The sequence below is a fragment of the Lissotriton vulgaris genome, chromosome 4_1, assembly GCF_964263255.1.
Source record: "Lissotriton vulgaris chromosome 4_1, aLisVul1.2, whole genome shotgun sequence".
Classification (NCBI taxonomy): domain Eukaryota; kingdom Metazoa; phylum Chordata; class Amphibia; order Caudata; family Salamandridae; genus Lissotriton; species Lissotriton vulgaris.
In genome coordinates, this window is record NC_141691.1 from 171,279,633 (window position 1) to 171,300,611 (window position 20,979).

Here is a 20,979-nt window from a genome sequence, read left to right on the forward strand (position 1 = left end):
TCCCACTTCAAAGGTAGCCCCAGGTTTAAAAATATTGGACCCTTGGACCAAATCTTTAGTACACTCCTGGACTTATGGAAGACTCCAGAAGGACTGCCTTGTACTTCAGAGGACTGCCCTGTTGTTTGAGGCCACTGCCTTGTTTTTCAGAGGACTGTTCTGCTTCTACTAGAGGACTGTTCTGCTGTTTGAGGCCTGCCTTGTTCTTCAGAGGCCTGCCCTGCTGCTTGAGGCCTGTACCTGCAATTTGACCTGCCTGAGCTCTGCTGGCTTTTACTGGAGGGAGTTCCATATTATTGCCAATTTCCACCAGTCTGAATTCCATAATGGCCGACTCCACTTTCTATTTAAAAAATAATTGACCATGGACCTGAGATACTATAAAGTAGCAACAGGGTGAGAACCTACTTTTTATTTTGCAAAGACAATGACAAGATCGTACTAGTTATTCAATTAATGAGATAAATGATGCATGGCAATTAAACAGATATTTCACAATGAGAAGCAGCAGTATATATCACTGTATAAGAAATAAAGTTTGAAATGACAGTATTAGTCCAAGGAGAGACCTACACAAGTTTGGCGTTTTAAGATTGTTGTGCAGCTTCACGAGTTTGCTGCCCCACTGCTTTTTCGGAGAGCTATAAGAGAGGTCTTCAAAATTCAGATGTAGTAACCATCTACCCTGGCATAAGTAATAAAGAATACAAATCTGTAAAGAGGAGTGGGTGCTGGATGGTTTGTGAGGACCAGTACCTATGCCCTTCTTCCTAGATGAAGGTTAGAAGAACTTGTTGGGATTTCAAAGTTGCATTTATTCCTTTATAAACAATGTATTATTTTCAAGCTCATGGTGAATGTACTTGCCTTATACCTCCCCCTATGCTGAAGAAACTAAAGGGTGTAAGTAGACACTTGTACTTGCGAAAGGCCAGTGAATCACATTATACCTATTTGCTTCTATCTTTAACTTTTCAGACATAAAATCTCTTTTACAAGCTAAGCAATAGTTCATACAGATGAAGATTGGTAGGCGGGGTACCCTTCTCTGCCCCAGTGGTGGTGCAACCCATGCCAACCAAGAGTATATTTCTGCGGGTCTGAGAGAATGTTGTCCCCCAATAAGAGCACATACATTCTACTGGCACTTCATGGATGTTCTCACATTGGAAATGCAACTCCCAATAACTACAGCCATAGCTACCTTTCACTGGGTTTATGCACATGGGTGCACTTTACCATTCCAATGTGGGAACATTGGGAAATACTTCCAGAGGAATAGGAACAACCAGACCTACCAGACCTGTTATTGGATCATCCTATATATATGTAAACTTACATGTAGCATGCATCAATGCATGTCCTAGTGACCTCTCCAGTTCTACTTTATCAAAAGTGATATACAGCTGACCCTCTGAAACACTCTGTTCTTCGCACAATGCATCAACAGGCTATCTTGGTGCTGCTCCTAGTGACGTCCACTTACCCGTTCCCCATTCTTACAGTCAAAAAGAGATCGGTATTTAGGGATGGGTAATGTAGGGCCCCAAAGGCCCTGATGGACACTATTACTATGAATTTAGCTGAAGAGATAACCAGAATTGAGGAGCAATAACTTCCAAGCTGAGATATGCCTAGGCTTACTATTGGCCTATTGCCAGACATGGGACTAGCATCCACCCAGGGTGAGTTAGTGTGCAACATGGTTCTTATATCTACCCAAAATATTGGTTTCCCAACTATTGTGACACAGCAAGCTGTCCTGTTTACTGATGGCATTAACACCTTAGCTGCGTGTAAACATTTCTCCCCAGTGCTGCGCTGTCCATTAGAACTAGTGCTGAATGGACGTTCAATGGTCGTGCGCAGCACTGGGGAGGTAGCGCTGCTGACGACCATTGGCCGTCAGCAGCACTTAAGGGGTTAAGAACTCTGGTGCAACATGTTGCCAAATGGTCCAAACCAACACATTCTGCTAAGAGGATGGGGCTAAGCTGTCCCCCATGAACATCTGCCAGTCACTTAGGATTCAACTACTGCTTGAATAGATGTCTATATTTTCAGATACCCACTCAGTCCTGCCCTAGGCCTTGTGAGAACCTTGCCAGGAAGAGCCCTTTGAGGGCAAACTGCTGTCATGGAGTAGAAGCAGCAGGATTTCTAGAGCGTTTCTCCTTCAGTGGCACTCTACAGAGCACAGCCCAGCATTAAGTATGAAAATCCACCCACCAGGTCACTAGCACTCTTGCGCTGTGCAAACTGCCATATAGGCCCTTCCCATCCAGTTCATCCAGCCTCCCTCCCGTCACTAGCAGATACTTACAGTCATTCTGCTTTAACTAGCCATCTAAAGGAATAACCAGGAGTTTGAGCACAGGCCACTGACCCTCCACCTTTAGAGAGATACACTGACTCCCCCTCTCCCATGGTATTCAATTCAAAATATATTGTTATTTGCAAGAAGTCCAGTTTGCATAAAAATAACTTTCTCACAGCATCTCAGAATCTGAGCCCACATCTGAAATGCGCAGGTCCTGGTTACATAGCAAAGAATTATATCAAAAACAGAGAACCCAGTAGTTGTGAACCTGATAACTCTCTTGTGTCAGAAGAAACTATGTTTTTCTTGTCAAACCCTCACCCACCAGGGTTACCCCTTAGTAACATGCTTCATCATCGGGTCAATCCCGATCCGCTGTGGATCGGGCGTGCTGCGACCTACGACCTATGTGGGAACACTTGCTGGTCTTTATATGATGATAAAGAAGGTGTTTATAAAAAAGGGGGGGAGTGGAGAAAGGTGCCATGTAAAAAATACCTGGCTAGTAGGTATATTTATTTTATTCCTGCCTATAGTCAGTTTGAGTAAAAAATAGGGGGTAGTTAGGAAGGCAAGGTTGGTAATGTAACTGTGATCCTATAGGTTGAGAGGTGTGGTGCAGCAGCCAGGGCAGCTGACTTCGGAGCACAGGGCTCACGGTTTGATCCCTGGCTCCGGCGGAAGATCAGCGCAGCACCATGTGACTCAGGGCAATAGCTCACTTAATTTCCATGATGGCCCCCAGAGCCTTGAGACCCATAAGGGTGAGTAGTTTGCATTTTACAAATATCAGATTTGTAGGTCAACATGTTTCAAGCCGTGCTCCTATGACTCTTCTTCAGGACCATGGGAACCTAGTTCCTTGGTACTACTCCTGTATGTTTAATCACAGAAAACACACTACTTGCATGACATGCCACATTGTGAAAAATACACAAGTTTAACACTTAATTGGTGTTCTTTATTTTTCTCTTCATACAATGCATTAATAGTGCATAATGGTTCCTCTGGGGAGAGGGTGGCCTGTTGTCACACTTGCATCTAGGCAAACCCTCACTGTGTCACCTATTTTGGACTTAGCCCCGACATTACTATGGGTCCTACAGTGAGACCCATTGTATAACCTCCCTTTCTTACTGTAGTGGGGCCCACAGTATAACCTATCTGCATTACTATGGTTCCTACAGTGAGACCCATAGTATAACCTCCCTGCATCACTATGGGTCCTGTAGTGGGGCACATAGCATAAAATCTCTGCATTACTATGGTGCCTACAGTGAGACCCATAGTTTAAGCTCCCTCCATCACTATGGGTCCTGTTGTGGGGCCCATAGTATAAACTCTCTGCATTACTATGGTGCCTACAGTGAGACCCATAGTTTAAGCTCCCTGCCTTACTGTGGGTCCTGTTGTGGGGCCCATAGTATAAACTCTCTGCATTACTATGGTGCCTACAGTGAGACCCATAGTTTAAGCTCCCTGCCTTACTGTGGGTCCTGTAGTGGGGCCCATAGTATAAACTCTCTGCATTACTATGGTGCCTACAGTGAGACCCATAGTTTAAGCTCCCTCCATCACTATGGGTCCTGTTGTGGGGCCCATAGTATAAACTCTCTGCATTACTATGGTGCCTACAGTGAGACCCATAGTTTAAGCTCCCTGCCTTACTGTGGGTCCTGTAGTGGGGCCCATAGTATAAACTCTCTGCATTACTATGGTGCCTACAGTGAGACCCATAGTTTAAGCTCCCTGCCTTACTGTGGGTCCTGTTGTGGGGCCCATAGTATAAACTCTCTGCATTACTATGGTGCCTACAGTGAGACCCATAGTTTAAGCTCCCTGCCTTACTGTGGGTCCTGTAGTGGGGCCCCGTAGTATAAACTCTCTGCATTACTATGGTTCCTACAGTGAGACCCATAGTTTAAGCTCCCTCCATTACTATGGGTCCTGTAGTGGGGCCCATAGTATAAACTCTCTGCATTACTATGGTGCCTACAGTGAGACCCATAGTTTAAGCTCCCTCCATCACTATGGGTCCTGTTGTGGGGCCCATAGTATAAACTCTCTGCATTACTATGGTGCCTACAGTGAGACCCATAGTTTAAGCTCCCTGCCTTACTGTGGGTCCTGTAGTGGGGCCCATAGTATAAACTCTCTGCATTACTATGGTTCCTACAGTGAGGCCCATAGTTTAAGCTCCCTCCATTACTATGGGTCCTGTAGTGGGGCCCATAGTATAAACTCTCTGCATTACTATGGTTCCTACAGTGAGACCCATAGTTTAAGCTCCCTCCATTACTATGGGTCCTGTAGTGGGGCCCATAGTATAAACTCTCTGCATTACTATGGTTCCTACAGTGAGACCCATAGTTTAAGCTCCCTGCCTTACTGTGGGTCCTGTTGTGGGGCCCATAGTATAAACTCTCTGCATTACTATGGTGCCTACAGTGAGACCCATAGTTTAAGCTCTCTCCATTACTATGGGTCCTGTAGTGGGGCCCATAGTATAAACTCTCTGCATTACTATGGTGCCTACAGTGAGACCCATAGTTTAAGCTCCCTGCCTTACTGTGGGTCCTGTTGTCGGGCCCATAGTATAAACTCTCTGCATTACTATGGTTCCTACAGTGAGACCCATAGTTTAAGCTCCCTCCATTACTATGGGTCCTGTAGTGGGGCCCATAGTATAAACTCTCTGCATTACTATGGTTCCTACAGTGAGACCCATAGTTTAAGCTCCCTCCATTACTATGGGTCCTGTAGTGGGGCCCATAGTATAAACTCTCTGCATTACTATGGTTCCTACAGTGAGACCCATAGTATAACCTCCCTGCATCACTATGGGTCCTGTAGTGGGGCACATAGTATAAACTCTCTGCATTACTATGGTTCCTACAGTGAGACCCATAGTTTAAGCTCCCTCCATCACTATGGGTCCTGTTGTGGGGCCCATAGTATAAACTCTCTGCATTACTATGGTGCCTACAGTGAGACCCATAGTTTAAGCTCCCTGCCTTACTGTGGGTCCTGTTGTGGGGCCCATAGTATAAACTCTCTGCATTACTATGGTGCCTACAGTGAGACCCATAGTTTAAGCTCCCTGCCTTACTGTGGGTCCTGTAGTGGGGCCCATAGTATAAACTCTCTGCATTACTATGGTGCCTACAGTGAGACCCATAGTTTAAGCTCCCTGCCTTACTGTGGGTCCTGTTGTGGGGCCCACAGTATAAACTCTCTGCATTACTATGGTGCCTACAGTGAGACCCATAGTTTAAGCTCCCTGCCTTACTGTGGGTCCTGTAGTGGGGCCCATAGTATAAACTCTCTGCATTACTATGGTGCCTACAGTGAGACCCATAGTTTAAGCTCCCTTCCTTACTGTGGGTCCTGTAGTGGGGCCCATAGTACAAACTCTCTGCATTACTATGGTGCCTACAGTGAGACCCATAGTTTAAGCTCCCTGCCTTACTGTGGGTCCTGTTGTGGGGCCCATAGTATAAACTCTCTGCATTACTATGGTGCCTACAGTGAGACCCATAGTTTAAGCTCCCTGCCTTACTGTGGGTCCTGTAGTTTGGCCCATAGTATAAACTCTCTGCATTACTATGGTTCCTACAGTGAGACCCATAGTTTAAGCTCCCTCCATTACTATGGGTCCTGTAGTGGGGCCCATAGTATAAACTCTCTGCATTACTATGGTGCCTACAGTGAGACCCATAGTATAACCTCCCTGCATCACTATGGGTCCTGTAGTGGGGCACATAGCATACACTCTCTGCATTTCTATGGTTCCTACAGTGAGACCCATAGTATAACCTCCCTGCATCACTATGGGTCCTGTAGTGGGGCACATAGCATAAACTCTCTGCATTACTATGGTTCCTACAGTGAGACTCATAGTTTAAGCTCCCTCCATGACTATGGGTCCTGTAGTGGGGCCCATAGTATAAACTCTCTGCATTACTATGGTGCCTACAGTGAGACCCATAGTTTAAGCTCCCTCCATTACTATGGGTCCTGTAGTGGGGCCCATAGCATAAACTCTCTGCATTACTATGGTGCCTACAGTGAGACCCATAGTTTAAGCTCCCTCCATTACTATGGGTCCTGTAGTGGGGCCCATAGTATAAACTCTCTGCATTACTATGGTGCCTACAGTGAGACCCATAGTTTAAGCTCCCTCCATTACTATGGGTCCTGTAGTGGGGCCCATAGTATAAACTCTCTGCATTACTATGGTGCCTACAGTGAGACCCATAGTTTAAGCTCCCTGCCTTACTGTGGGTCCTGTTGTGGGGCCCATAGTATAAACTCTCTGCATTACTATGGTGCCTACAGTGAGACCCATAGTTTAAGCTCCCTGCCTTACTGTGGGTCCTGTAGTGGGGCCCATAGTATAAACTCTCTGCATTACTATGGTGCCTACAGTGAGACCCATAGTTTAAGCTCCCTGCCTTACTGTGGGTCCTGTAGTGGGGCCCATAGTATAAACTCTCTGCATTACTATGGTGCCTACAGTGAGACCCATAGTTTAAGCTCCCTGCCTTACTGTGGGTCCTGTAGTGGGGCCCATAGTACAAACTCTCTGCATTACTATGGTGCCTACACTGAGACCCATAGTTTAAGCTCCCTGCCTTACTGTGGGTCCTGTTGTGGGGCCCATAGTATAAACTCTCTGCATTACTATGGTGCCTACAGCGAGACCCATAGTTTAAGCTCCCTGCCTTACTGTGGGTCCTGTAGTGGGGCCCATAGTATAAACTCTCTGCATTACTATGGTTCCTACAGTGAGGCCCATAGTTTAAGCTCCCTCCATCACTATGGGTCCTGTAGTGGGGCCCATAGCATAAACTCTCTGCATTACTATGGTGCCTACAGTGAGACCCATAGTATAACCTCCCTGCATCACTATGGGTCCTGTAGTGGGGCACATAGCATAAACTCTCTGCATTACTATGGTTCCTACCGTGAGACCCATAGTATAACCTCCCTGCATCACTATGGGTCCTGTAGTGGGGCACATAGCATAAACTCCATGCATTACTATGGTTCCAACAGTGAGACCCATAGTTTAAGCTCCCTGCATCACTATGGGTCCTGTAGTGGGGCCCATAGCATAAACTCTCTGCATTACTATGGTTCCTACAGTGAGACCCATAGTATAACCTCCCTGCATCACTATGGGTCCTGTAGTGGGGCACATAGCATAACCTCTCTGCATTACTATGGTTCCTACAGTGAGACCCATAGTTTAAGCTCCCTCCATTACTATGGGTCCTGTAGTGGGGCCCATAGTATAAACTCTCTGCATTACTATGGTGCCTACAGTGAGACCCATAGTTTAAGCTCCCTCCATTACTATGGGTCCTGTAGTGGGGCCCATAGTATAAACTCTCTGCATTACTATGGTGCCTACAGTGAGACCCATAGTTTAAGCTCCCTCCATTACTATGGGTCCTGTAGTGGGGCCCATAGTATAAACTCTCTGCATTACTATGGTGCCTACAGTGAGACCCATAGTTTAAGCTCCCTCCATTACTATGGGTCCTGTAGTGGGGCCCATAGTATAAACTCTCTGCATTACTATGGTGCCTACAGTGAGACCCATAGTATAACCTCCCTGCATCACTATGGGTCCTGTAGTGGGGCCCATAGCATAAACTCTCTGCATTACTATGGTTCCTACAGTGAGACCCATAGTTTAAGCTCCCTCCATTACTATGGGTCCTGTAGTGGGGCCCATAATATAAACTCTCTGCATTACTATGGTTCCTACAGTGAGACCCATAGTATAACCTCCCTGCATCACTATGGGTCCTGTAGTGGGGCCCATAGTATAAACTCTCTGCATTACTATGGTGCCTACAGTGAGACCCATAGTTTAAGCTCCCTGCCTTACTGTGGGTCCTGTAGTGGGGCCCATAGCATAAACTCTCTGCATTACTATGGTTCCTACAGTGAGACCCATAGTTTAAGCTCCCTCCATTACTATGGGTCCTGTAGTGGGGCCCATAGCATAAACTCTCTGCATTACTATGGTTCCAACAGTGAGACCCATAGTTTAAGCTCCCTCCATTACTATGGGTCCTGTAGTGGGGCCCATAGCATAAACTCTCTGCATTACTATGGTTCCTACAGTGAGACCCATAGTTTAAGCTCCCTCCATTACTATGGGTCCTGTAGTGGGGCCCATAGCATAAACTCTCTGCATTACTATGGTTCCTACAGTGAGACCCATAGTTTAAGCTCCCTCCATTACTATGGGTCCTGTAGTGGGGCCCATAGTATAAACTCTCTGCATTACTATGGTTCCAACAGTGAGACCCATAGTTTAAGCTCCCTCCATTACTATGGGTCCTGTAGTGGGGCCCATAGCATAAACTCTCTGCATTACTATGGTTCCTACAGTGAGACCCATAGTTTAAGCTCCCTCCATTACTATGGGTCCTGTAGTGGGGCCCATAGCATAAACTCTCTGCATTACTATGGTTCCTACAGTGAGACCCATAGTTTAAGCTCCCTCCATTACTATGGGTCCTGTAGTGGGGCCCATAGCATAAACTCTCTGCATTACTATGGTTCCAACAGTGAGACCCATAGTTTAAGCTCCCTCCATTACTATGGGTCCTGTAGTGGGGCCCATAGCATAAACTCTCTGCATTACTATGGTTCCTACAGTGAGACCCATAGTTTAAGCTCCCTCCATTACTATGGGTCCTGTAGTGGGGCCCATAGCATAAACTCTCTGCATTACTATGGTTCCTACAGTGAGACCCATAGTTTAAGCTCCCTCCATTACTATGGGTCCTGTAGTGGGGCCCATAGTATAAACTCTCTGCATCACTATGGGTCCTGTAGTGGGGCACATAGTATAAACTCTCTGCATTACTATGGTTCCTACAGTGAGACCCATAGTTTAAGCTCCCTCCATCACTATGGGTCCTGTAGTGGGGCACATAGCATAAACTCTCTGCATTACTATGGTTCCTACAGTGAGACCCATAGTTTAAGCTCCCTCCATTACTATGGGTCCTGTAGTGGGGCCCATAGTATAAACTCTCTGCATTACTATGGTGCCTACAGTGAGACCCATAGTTTAAGCTCCCTCCATTACTATGGGTCCTGTAGTGGGGCCCATAGCATAAACTCTCTGCATTACTATGGTGCCTACAGTGAGACCCATAGTTTAAGCTCCCTCCATTACTATGGGTCCTGTAGTGGGGCCCATAGTATAAACTCTCTGCATTACTATGGTGCCTACAGTGAGACCCATAGTTTAAGCTCCCTCCATTACTATGGGTCCTGTAGTGGGGCCCATAGCATAAACTCTCTGCATTACTATGGTTCCTACAGTGAGACCCATAGTTTAAGCTCCCTCCATCACTATGGGTCCTGTAGTGGGGCACATAGCATAAACTCTCTGCATTACTATGGTTCCTACAGTGAGACCCATAGTTTAAGCTCCCTCCATCACTATGGGTCCTGTAGTGGGGCCCATAGCATAAACTCTCTGCATTACTATGGTGCCTACAGTGAGACCCATAGTTTAAGCTCTCTCCATTACTATGGGTCCTGTAGTGGGGCCCATAGTATAAACTCTCTGCATCACTATGGGTCCTGTAGTGGGACCCATAGTTTAAGCTCCCTCCATTACTATGGGTCCTGTAGTGGGGCCCATAGTATAAACTCTCTGCATTACTATGGTTCCTACAGTGAGACCCATAGTTTAAGCTCCCTCCATTACTATGGGTCCTGTAGTGGGGCACATAGCATAAACTCTCTGCATTACTATGGTTCCTACAGTGAGACCCATAGTTTAAGCTCCCTCCATTACTATGGGTCCTGTAGTGGGGCCCATAGTATAAACTCTCTGCATTACTATGGTGCCTACAGTGAGACCCATAGTTTAAGCTCCCTGCCTTACTGTGGGTCCTGTTGTGGGGCCCATAGTATAAACTCTCTGCATTACTATGGTTCCTACAGTGAGGCCCATAGTTTAAGCTCCCTGCCTTACTGTGGGTCCTGTAGTGGGGCCCATAGTATAAACTCTCTGCATTACTATGGTTCCTACAGTGAGACCCATAGTTTAAGCTCCCTCCATTACTATGGGTCCTGTAGTGGGGCACATAGTATAAACTCTCTGCATTACTATGGTGCCTACAGTGAGACCCATAGTATAACCTCCCTGCATCACTATGGGTCCTGTAGTGGGGCACATAGCATAAACTCTCTGCATTACTATGGTTCCTACAGTGAGACCCATAGTTTAAGCTCCCTCCATTACTATGGGTCCTGTAGTGGGGCCCATAGTATAAACTCTCTGCATTACTATGGTGCCTACAGTGAGACCCATAGTTTAAGCTCCCTCCATTACTATGGGTCCTGTAGTGGGGCCCATAGTATAAACTCTCTGCATTACTATGGTGCCTACAGTGAGACCCATAGTATAACCTCCCTGCATCACTATGGGTCCTGTAGTGGGGCCCATAGTATTAACTCTCTGCATTACTATGGTTCCTACAGTGAGACCCATAGTTTAAGCTCCCTCCATTACTATGGGTCCTGTAGTGGGGCCCATAGCATAAACTCTCTGCATTACTATGGTTCCTACGGTGAGACCCATAGTTTAAGCTCCCTGCCTTACTGTGGGTCCTGTAGTGGGGCCCATAGCATAAACTCTCTGCATTACTATGGTTCCTACAGTGAGACCCATAGTTTAAGCTCCCTGCCTTACTGTGGGTCCTGTTGTGGGGCCCATAGCATAAACTCTCTGCATTACTATGGTTCCTACAGTGAGACCCATAGTTTAAGCTCCCTCCATTACTATGGGTCCTGTAGTGGGGCCCATAGCATACACTCTCTGCATTACTATGGTTCCTACAGTGAGACCCATAGTTTAAGCTCCCTCCATTACTATGGGTCCTGTAGTGGGGCCCATAGTATAAACTCTCTGCATTACTATGGTGCCTACAGTGAGACCCATAGTTTAAGCTCCCTCCATCACTATGGGTCCTGTTGTGGGGCCCATAGCATAAACTCTCTGCATTACTATGGTGCCTACAGTGAGACCCATAGTTTAAGCTCCCTCCATTACTATGGGTCCTGTAGTGGGGCCCATAGTATAAACTCTCTGCATTACTATGGTTCCTACAGTGAGACCCATAGTTTAAGCTCCCTCCATCACTATGGGTCCTGTAGTGGGGCACATAGCATAAACTCTCTGCATTACTATGGTTCCTACAGTGAGACCCATAGTTTAAGCTCCCTCCATGACTATGGGTCCTGTAGTGGGGCCCATAGTATAAACTCTCTGCATTACTATGGTGCCTACAGTGAGACCCATAGTTTAAGCTCCCTCCATTACTATGGGTCCTGTAGTGTGGCCCATAGCATAAACTCTCTGCATTACTATGGTGCCTACAGTGAGACCCATAGTTTAAGCTCCCTCCATTACTATGGGTCCTGTAGTGGGGCCCATAGTATAAACTCTCTGCATTACTATGGTTCCTACAGTGAGACCCATAGTTTAAGCTCCCTCCATCACTATGGGTCCTGTAGTGGGGCCCATAGTATAAACTCTCTGCATTACTATGGTTCCTACAGTGAGACCCATAGTTTAAGCTCCCTCCATTACTATGGGTCCTGTAGTGGGGCACATAGCATAAACTCTCTGCATTACTATGGTTCCTACAGTGAGACCCATAGTTTAAGCTCCCTCCATTACTATGGGTCCTGTAGTGGGGCCCATAGCATAAACTCTCTGCATTACTATGGTGCCTACAGTGAGACCCATAGTTTAAGCTCCCTCCATTACTATGGGTCCTGTAGTGGGGCCCATAGCATAAACTCTCTGCATTACTATGGTGCCTACAGTGAGACCCATAGTTTAAGCTCCCTCCATTACTGTGGGTCCTGTAGTGGGGCCCATAGTATAAACTCTCTGCATTACTATGGTGCCTACAGTGAGACCCATAGTTTAAGCTCCCTGCCTTACTGTGGGTCCTGTTGTCGGGCCCATAGTATAAACTCTCTGCATTACTATGGTTCCTACAGTGAGGCCCATAGTTTAAGCTCCCTCCATTACTATGGGTCCTGTAGTGGGGCCCATAGTATAAACTCTCTGCATTACTATGGTTCCTACAGTGAGACCCATAGTTTAAGCTCCCTCCATTACTATGGGTCCTGTAGTGGGGCCCATAGTATAAACTCTCTGCATTACTATGGTGCCTACAGTGAGACCCATAGTATAACCTCCCTGCATCACTATGGGTCCTGTAGTGGGGCCCATAGCATAAACTCTCTGCATTACTATGGTTCCTACAGTGAGACCCACAGTTTAAGCTCCCTCCATTACTATGGGTCCTGTAGTGGGGCCCATAGTATAAACTCTCTGCATTACTATGGTGCCTACAGTGAGACCCATAGTATAACCTCCCTGCATCACTATGGGTCCTGTAGTGGGGCACATAGCATAAACTCTCTGCATTACTATGGTTCCTACAGTGAGACCCATAGTTTAAGCTCCCTCCATTACTATGGGTCCTGTAGTGGGGCCCATAGCATAAACTCTCTGCATTACTATGGTTCCTACAGTGAGACCCATAGTTTAAGCTCCCTCCATTACTATGGGTCCTGTAGTGGGGCCCATAGCATAAACTCTCTGCATTACTATGGTGCCTACAGTGAGACCCATAGTTTAAGCTCCCTCCATTACTATGGGTCCTGTAGTGGGGCCCATAGTATAAACTCTCTGCATTACTATGGTTCCTACAGTGAGACCCATAGTTTAAGCTCCCTCCATTACTATGGGTCCTGTAGTGGGGCCCATAGTATAAACTCTCTGCATTACTATGGTGCCTACAGTGAGACCCATAGTTTAAGCTCCCTGCCTTACTGTGGGTCCTGTTGTGGGGCCCATAGTATAAACTCTCTGCATTACTATGGTGCCTACAGTGAGACCCATAGTTTAAGCTCTCTCCATTACTATGGGTCCTGTAGTGGGGCCCATAGTATAAACTCTCTGCATTACTATGGTTCCTACAGTGAGACCCATAGTTTAAGCTCCCTGCCTTACTGTGGGTCCTGTAGTGGGGCCCATAGTATAAACTCTCTGCATTACTATGGTGCCTACAGTGAGACCCATAGTTTAAGCTCCCTCCATTACTATGGGTCCTGTAGTGGGGCCCATAGTATAAACTCTCTGCATTACTATGGGTCCTACAGTGAGACCGATAGTATAACATCCCTACATTACTATGGGCCCTACAGTATGACCCATAGTATTACCTCTCCGCATTATATGGGTCTATATTGAGACCCATAGTATAACCTTCTCTTTGCATTACGAAGGGTCCTACAGTGAGACCCATAGTATAACCTCGCTCCATTACTATGAGTCCTGTATTGAGACCCATTGTATAACATCTCTGCTTTACTACGGGTCCTTCAGAGACACCCATAGTATAACCCCTCTGCATTAGTGTGGGCCCTGTAGTGAGACCCTAGTATAACCTCCTTGCATTACTATGGGTCCTTCAGTGAGCCCCATAGTACACTATCAGCTATATTAATCGCAAATAAGGATGCGATTTCAAGGGTGCCAGGGGTGTCCAAAGGACACCCTCTAGCACCCCTGAAATGAAAATGTAGACTGATGTTGCGCACACACATGTCCAAAGGACATGTGTGTGTGTAACATACAACTTAGAAATATGCACAAAAGTGCATTTTTTCTCAGTTTTCGCTATTTACCACGAAGTCAGACTTCGCGGTAAATAGCGGCAAAAAATAGCGAATACGCAATTTTTCAAAGGTTCATGAATACCATTTAAGGAATCTCAAATTGAGATTCCTTAAATGCGATCGCAATTTGAAAAATCACAATTATTTGCCTTTAGGCCCATAGGAATGAATGGGGAGTTATTCCTTATTTGCGATTAGCAATTTGCTAATCGCAAATAAGGAAGCTGTAGGAATCGCAATTTATTTTGCGATTCCTCCATGAATCCTGTTTTGCAAGTCCTTAATAGCGATTCCTTAATAATCGCTATTAAGGACTCGCTAAACGAGACAATGATGAATCTGGCTGTATGGGTCTTATTTTGAGACCCAGAGTCATTAGATGTTTGTCAGTGCTTCAGGATTCTGCAGTGCACCCACAAAAACATTTCCTTCCTGCATTAAGTCATCTGTGTATCAGTAAAACCTTTTTTTGCATGAAACTTTATTGCATTTTGCATCTTCTTCCAAACATCGTCTTGGGACCATAGTAGACACCCCTTGAATTGCTATTCTACGCTTCACTAACACTGTGCCCAGGGCCACCATGCCTAGATTCATTTTCAATGTTTGAATTGTTGGGAAAATACTCGGCAAGCATCATCACTTCCACAAGGGCGCTCAGTCGAGTTTCTTTCTTCTAAAACCAATGAGAGAAGCCTTTCTCTATATCGACCCTCAGCTTCCAACCCCGATCCTTCATAAATGCCATCATTCAGTACAGGATGAATTATGGAAACACCATTTTCATGGCCACTCCGTGATGCTGACTGAACCAGTTACAACAAGTGCAGAATCCAACAACCTGGTTTCTATATCGATCAAAATAATCAGAGTCGGTTTCCAATGCCAGAAGAAAACTACACAGGCTTGGAGTTCATTCTAGAGAACCCTTCAAGGCAATGACCATTGGGCATGAAAGGATGCACCCCGAATCACCTGATTTTGTGTTCAAGACATGCAGAGTACAGAACCAACTAACATTAGGACCGCCTTCACACACGCCGGGTCCGTGTTCCCCCATATCAAGTAAGCTCATTTCAGAGTGTATGATTGAATGGCGTGTTGTATTTATCAAACATGGCAGTTTATTGATGGCTATATATGTTCCTACAATAGATGGTTGTTGTCATCGACGGAGACATCCGCACCCCTTCTGGTCTTGAAATTTACTGAGAGGTAAGATATAGTCGCTTGTAGTAGGAAAGGGCGCAGCAGGGTTAGAGAGAACTTTTTTTAAAAACCACCAAAATTTCTCTTTTTCTTTTCACAGACGATGGTCCTGACGAGAACTCAATAATTATATGAGTTCGAAATGCGTAGACTCTATAAGCCTTAAAAGAACTAAAAATCGTGAAAATATCAATGGTTTCCTGTAAAATATAAGAATCACTCATGGCTTAATTGTAATTCATTTGATTTCAATTTGGAAATCATTTATATGTTTTCTGTTGTTGTCTGTTCTTAGATATATCTTGTATATATTGTGGTGTGAAAGTTGTGTGATTGACTGTTTGAGTGAGATTACGTTGATATGCATTTTTTGAATTTCGATTGTAAATAGATATTCAATTATATGTGATTTCATGTGTTGTGTACATAAGGTCTTAAAAGATAAATTTGGTTCAATTTAATTTTTCCAAACAAAAAAATGAATAAATGAACGAAACAAAAAGAAACTAAAATAAAATCGAATCTGTTTGATCGAACTAAACATTTGTTTTAATTTCTAATGTTTAGCTAAAAATAAGGTGATCAATCATATAAACAGCACGGGCATTTTCTTTTGATAATTACTAGCTTGTGGCAAGCTGTGCTGTTGGGAGCTCAAACCCAGTAGTGTCGTTGTTGGCAAGACATTTGTATGGCACGAAACCCACCGAACACACATATCTGACAATCAACCCCATTCGATGAGACCCGAATCCCATCCCCTCAGAGTGGGGGATAGAGCGTTCTCTATTGCAGTCACAAAATCTGGCAGCACCTAGACCTCTACAGACAGTCTTCATCGAGCTATTCAGAAAATCCTCAAAAACCTTCTTGTTCAAATAAAGTATCTCAAATTCTTGTTTACGGCGCCAAGAAACCGTTTACGGTACTCATATGTTCTTTACAAAATCTCTAAATCTAAATCAGTCCCTATTTTTTCTTTGTTCCATTTCTCCTTGACAGTTCAGCTCTAGCATAGGGGAATAGGTTGTTTTTACCTGGATCAGCAAATATGTCATCCAAGGACCTGTATTACAGTAGTGATGCACCGCAGCGTTCAACAGTGCACGCCCTCATCTAGTTCGCTGGTCACAGTCATGGGCTGTGTAGCCAGTTGCCCAAAAAAGTACTAACTCTTGTACTAAATTTATGCCCTAGAGAACGCACAGCAGTCAAACACTGAATTGGCCCTGAGGGAGCCGATTAAGTTGGACGAAGTTGCAGATAGTCACGGATTGCACTCAACACCATGAGGACCTTCAAGATCCAATCAAAAACTGGGGTGCGGGACGTGTCTGAATAAACACAACATGGATCCTGCTTTAATATCAGTGTCTTTGCAGGAGCACCTCTGGTCTGCTTTTCTAGGGGTTGCTTTAGATCTTCACACACAGGGAATATAGTCTGTAATTGCACTATGTGACAATTCACAGGAGGTCAGTCAAATCCTGTGTATGCCCTCCATAAAGGCACCTGTGAGGGCAGTGGTTTAATTGTGTACGTCCTCCTGGGTAGTGCACTATTAGCACATTCATTGAGGCCCTTTTTGCCTCTGTGACTGTGCCCATAAATTGGCGCTAATGTATGGTCAAAGGTATTCTCTCACTTCCATCGGGTCATTACTCATGCAAATGAGGTCACATTAGCTTGCATTGTGTAGCCGTAATTCACAATGTGTATTCAAAAAGAGGGTACATAGCTTTCCAAAATTCTGTGATGCCTTTTGTGATACCAGTGGGACCGGAGAGCACAGAAAACTGACTCAAAAACTAATCACACGCGCAACCTCTTTGACAACATGAACTCAGACCTCCTGTCTTCATAGCTGCCAATCATATAAATAGACCATTTCCTATTTATGAGGGTGGTCTACCCATTGGCTAAGGAATCTCAAGCTAAAGAGCACAAGTATACACCTACCAAATCTACCTATTTTCTAGCCTCTTCCCGGAAAAACAATACATTCTACTCACAAAGGTAACTAAGGGGCATATACGGTTCACAGACCGCCAGACTTGAGGAGGCACGGCAGAGGCGGTCTTCCGACTGCCCTATTAGGACAAAGGTGATCGGGCCGCCCTGGGACCACTGCAACTGAGATCCTCAACGGTGGCGTGGCTGTCTTGAGGCCATAATATGCTTGGTGGGGCGCTGTGGCCATGCCAAACATATTACGAGTGTCCTCACTGCCACACTTTTCATGGCGGTGTGACTGCCATGAAAAGTGTGGCGTAAAGAAACAAAAGGGGCCCTACAGGGCCCAATGGTGCCACACGTTATGTGAATGTACACAGGGGGGCACCAAATGTGCCCCCCTGTGTGCATCACACCAGTACCTGCACGGCATGGACTGCAGCAGTCCATGCTCTGCAGCGACTCCCATTGACATTCCCATTGCGGTGCCTAGTTTATAGGCACCGCCCTGTGAACGCCAAAGAACCACCACCCAGACCAGGAGAAAACTCCTGATCTGGCAGGCAATTGCTACATGTTTGGTGGTGTGGGAGCGGGCGGTCCCGCTCCCACACCACCAAACTCATAATAAGACCCATACAATTGTAAGCAAGTTACACGTATACTTTTACTCTTACACTTTTCAGTAACATTACTACTTTTGGCTATTCGCCATTTACGAGTGTAAAGTTACTCAAAAAGTGTAGACTCACATGTCTCACACCCAGAAACAGAGGTGGAGACTGATTTATGAATGTAAGGTACTGCTGCCAAAAAAGAGCGGCTGTAAGTCCATGACCACACATGGCCAACCACAAATACTGCAACACCCTCTCATAGAAAATAATGTGTGGTGCTGGAATTACCCCAGTTACTTTGGGTCCTTTGGCTGTAGTAACTTTAGAAATCAATAGTAATGGGCTTACTCTTTTTTGAGGAGGGTTTGCATTTCACTCTCTAAACCATTCCCAAATCCCTCTTTACTCCTCCCTCCTCCTCTCCCATCTAGTAGTTAGTATGACCCTTTTTCCAGCCATTCTCCCGGTCCCTCCTGCATGTACTACTAAGTAGTAAACTTACACATGTGAGGATCACCCCATAGAAAAGATAGGGCAGGTGAAAATGTACTCTCATAGGTTTGTGAATTGGATTTTGTAGTGAGTAGTACTACTGTAGTATTGCTTTACAACTGCAAAATTCAGCTATTGAATCGGGTTCAGTATGTTCCAAGCGTAGATAAATTCAAGATTTGTTGTTAGCAGTGCCACGCCTGTTATGTGCAGTCATGAGTCAGCATAAGCCACTCCCTGACAAAAGATATTTCACATAACCTTTGTGTACCTGCCACTTACCGAACCTTTAATCCAGGAGGTGCAATATCCTCCCTGAGTTAATAAACCTGGTGAAGAAACAAGTTGCAGAACTAGCTTGATTAGTCAAGCTTCCTCGCTTGCTAACAATGCCTATGAACACAGCACCGTGACTCATGTCAGTGAAAGGTTTGTTTTTGGGAATATCAGTCTAACAGGGGCTGGCATTAGTACAATGGTTGTCTAGGCACAATAATAAAGAACAAATACAGTATATACAGTTATAAAAGCAATCTGTAGAATTGCATAAAAATTAAATATGTATTTGGCGGTTTTCCCGAAACTTGGCAGTGTTCGACAGCAGACTAAAACATTTTTCGCACATCCACAGAGTGCTAATACAGTTCATCAGAGGTGCAAAACAATTCATAATATAAATATGGATATTAAACTAATCCAATACACATGTATATTGCAGTACTAGCTTCAGTTGAAGGGAAATTATAATTAAGAGTCTTTCAAACCTAAAAACTTTTAAAATTCACCAGTTGCTGTGAGCTAAGCAGCCGTAACTCACGCAGATCAGCTGTTCGCTACCGCACCTATGATGTCACAGATGCCATCACAAATGATGTCATCACTGACTTGGATGAGATCATGTATCACATCACGTCGTATTTCATGGATGACATGACTACTTCAAATGCAGTTGTAGATATAGAGTACAGCTGGCAGCACTTAAATGCCTTTTGTGCACTTAAGAATATATCGTCTCATACATATTAATTGTAGTTGTTGCTGTAATTGTTTCATTTTTTATTTGTTGTATTATTTGTACAGTGCGCATTCGCTACAGACAGGATCTTGGTACTGTGACAACTAAGAGGCCGGGTTGGAAGATATATCACCCATGAAGCCAGGGTTGAAGGACCTTCGTGAAGGACTGGTGGTCCTGGTGGTCGTGACTGGAGATAGGGAGGTTGCTCCACAATTTCAAATCCAGATGTCGTAGACGTTGTAAGAACTGTCCTCGCCCCCTTAAACGCAGAGCGTGTCGCAGAAGAAAAGGGTTGGAACTTTGGCTGATGTGCTTTTAGATGCTCTCTTTTGAGGCATGAGTGATGTGCTTCATAGCAGACCCTGTGAGCTGTCTTCGCTGTTGATATGTTGTACTGCTGGTAAGTGTTTGGTAGTTGTGCCCACGGAGTGCCCGTTAAGATGTTGGGGTTGAAGTTATATGGCTGCCACCTCTGTCTAACCACAGAGTAGAGTGTACATCTCGCGTTCACTCCGCGTGCTCGCTCATCCTTTTTTCTCTTGAGGCGTCCCGCCTTGTGGCAGTGACGGGTTTCCATAATCCTTGCATGTCCCACTGTGGCGCATGTGCTGCGTGTGAGGAATAATGGTGTAGACAAGCACGCACTACAGTGGTGTAACATTAGCCTCCATGGTGCAGGGGGGCCTGAGCTCCATGGGGCCCCCTCTGGCACTGTTCATGGCCTGCAGGCCCCTGGCCTAAGGGCCCCTGATTGGGTCCAGAGTATGGGGCCCCCTCCATGTACTTTGCAGGTGGCCCCCTCAAGTTTCGTTACGCCACTGACTCGGTATGGGATTGCAGCAGTGCTGCATTGTGCAGTGCCTGTTGCTGCATGAGGTAAAGCATTGCAAGGGTCTGTGGCACTTGGAGTTGAAGCCCTGACAGTCCCGTCTTTATTCTGCACAGTACTCCACGTAGATACCTTGACTGCTCCCTAAGCCTCTCGAGTAGGCTTTCCTTCAGCAGGGTCTAGGGCTGGTAATGGATGTTGTGGTTACGGTACCTAGGCACTACAAAGGGCATGCATCTTGGTAGTGACACCCTGTCTAGCATCAGTACTACACCAGTATATAGCATATGACAGCTTTTAAGCAAGGCTCAGAGTGGCCATCCCCTGGGAATGGGAAACATCCTTTACAACGCAACTTTTACCACGCAGTGCTGGTACAACGCAAGTATTACAACGAAAACCATTACAACGCATTACACTGGGGGGCGCTCTAGGATAAGGAATACGTTTAATTTACTATCCAACACCTTCCCTAGTGTCCACGGGGACTGGAGTTGGAATAGTAAATTAAACTATTCACTATCCAGCACCCCTAAGTGTCATGCGTTGTAATGGTATGCGTAGTAAAACCTGCGTTGTAACAGCATGCGTGGTAAAAGCATGCGTTGTAACGTCATACATCCCCTGGGAATGTCTCAGTCGCCCACCCAGAGGAGGCAGGATTCAGCGCTGCTTCAATGTGATGCGGTTTATGGCATGTGCTGCTGCTGCTCCACTTTCACTTATTTGCAATGTGCATTGCATGTCGCTAGTATTTACCAAGTATTTGTTTATTTGTCAGTTATCTGGGTATATGATT

The 20,979-nt window shown here is 45.4% G+C and overlaps 1 protein-coding gene across 10 annotated transcripts in view; it reads left to right on the forward strand.

Annotated features, from left to right (window-relative positions):
- Window positions 1-20,979, forward strand: part of LOC147718541 (synaptotagmin-like protein 2) — a 684,078-nt gene that overhangs the window by 400,178 nt on the left and 262,921 nt on the right. The window lies entirely within an intron of this gene.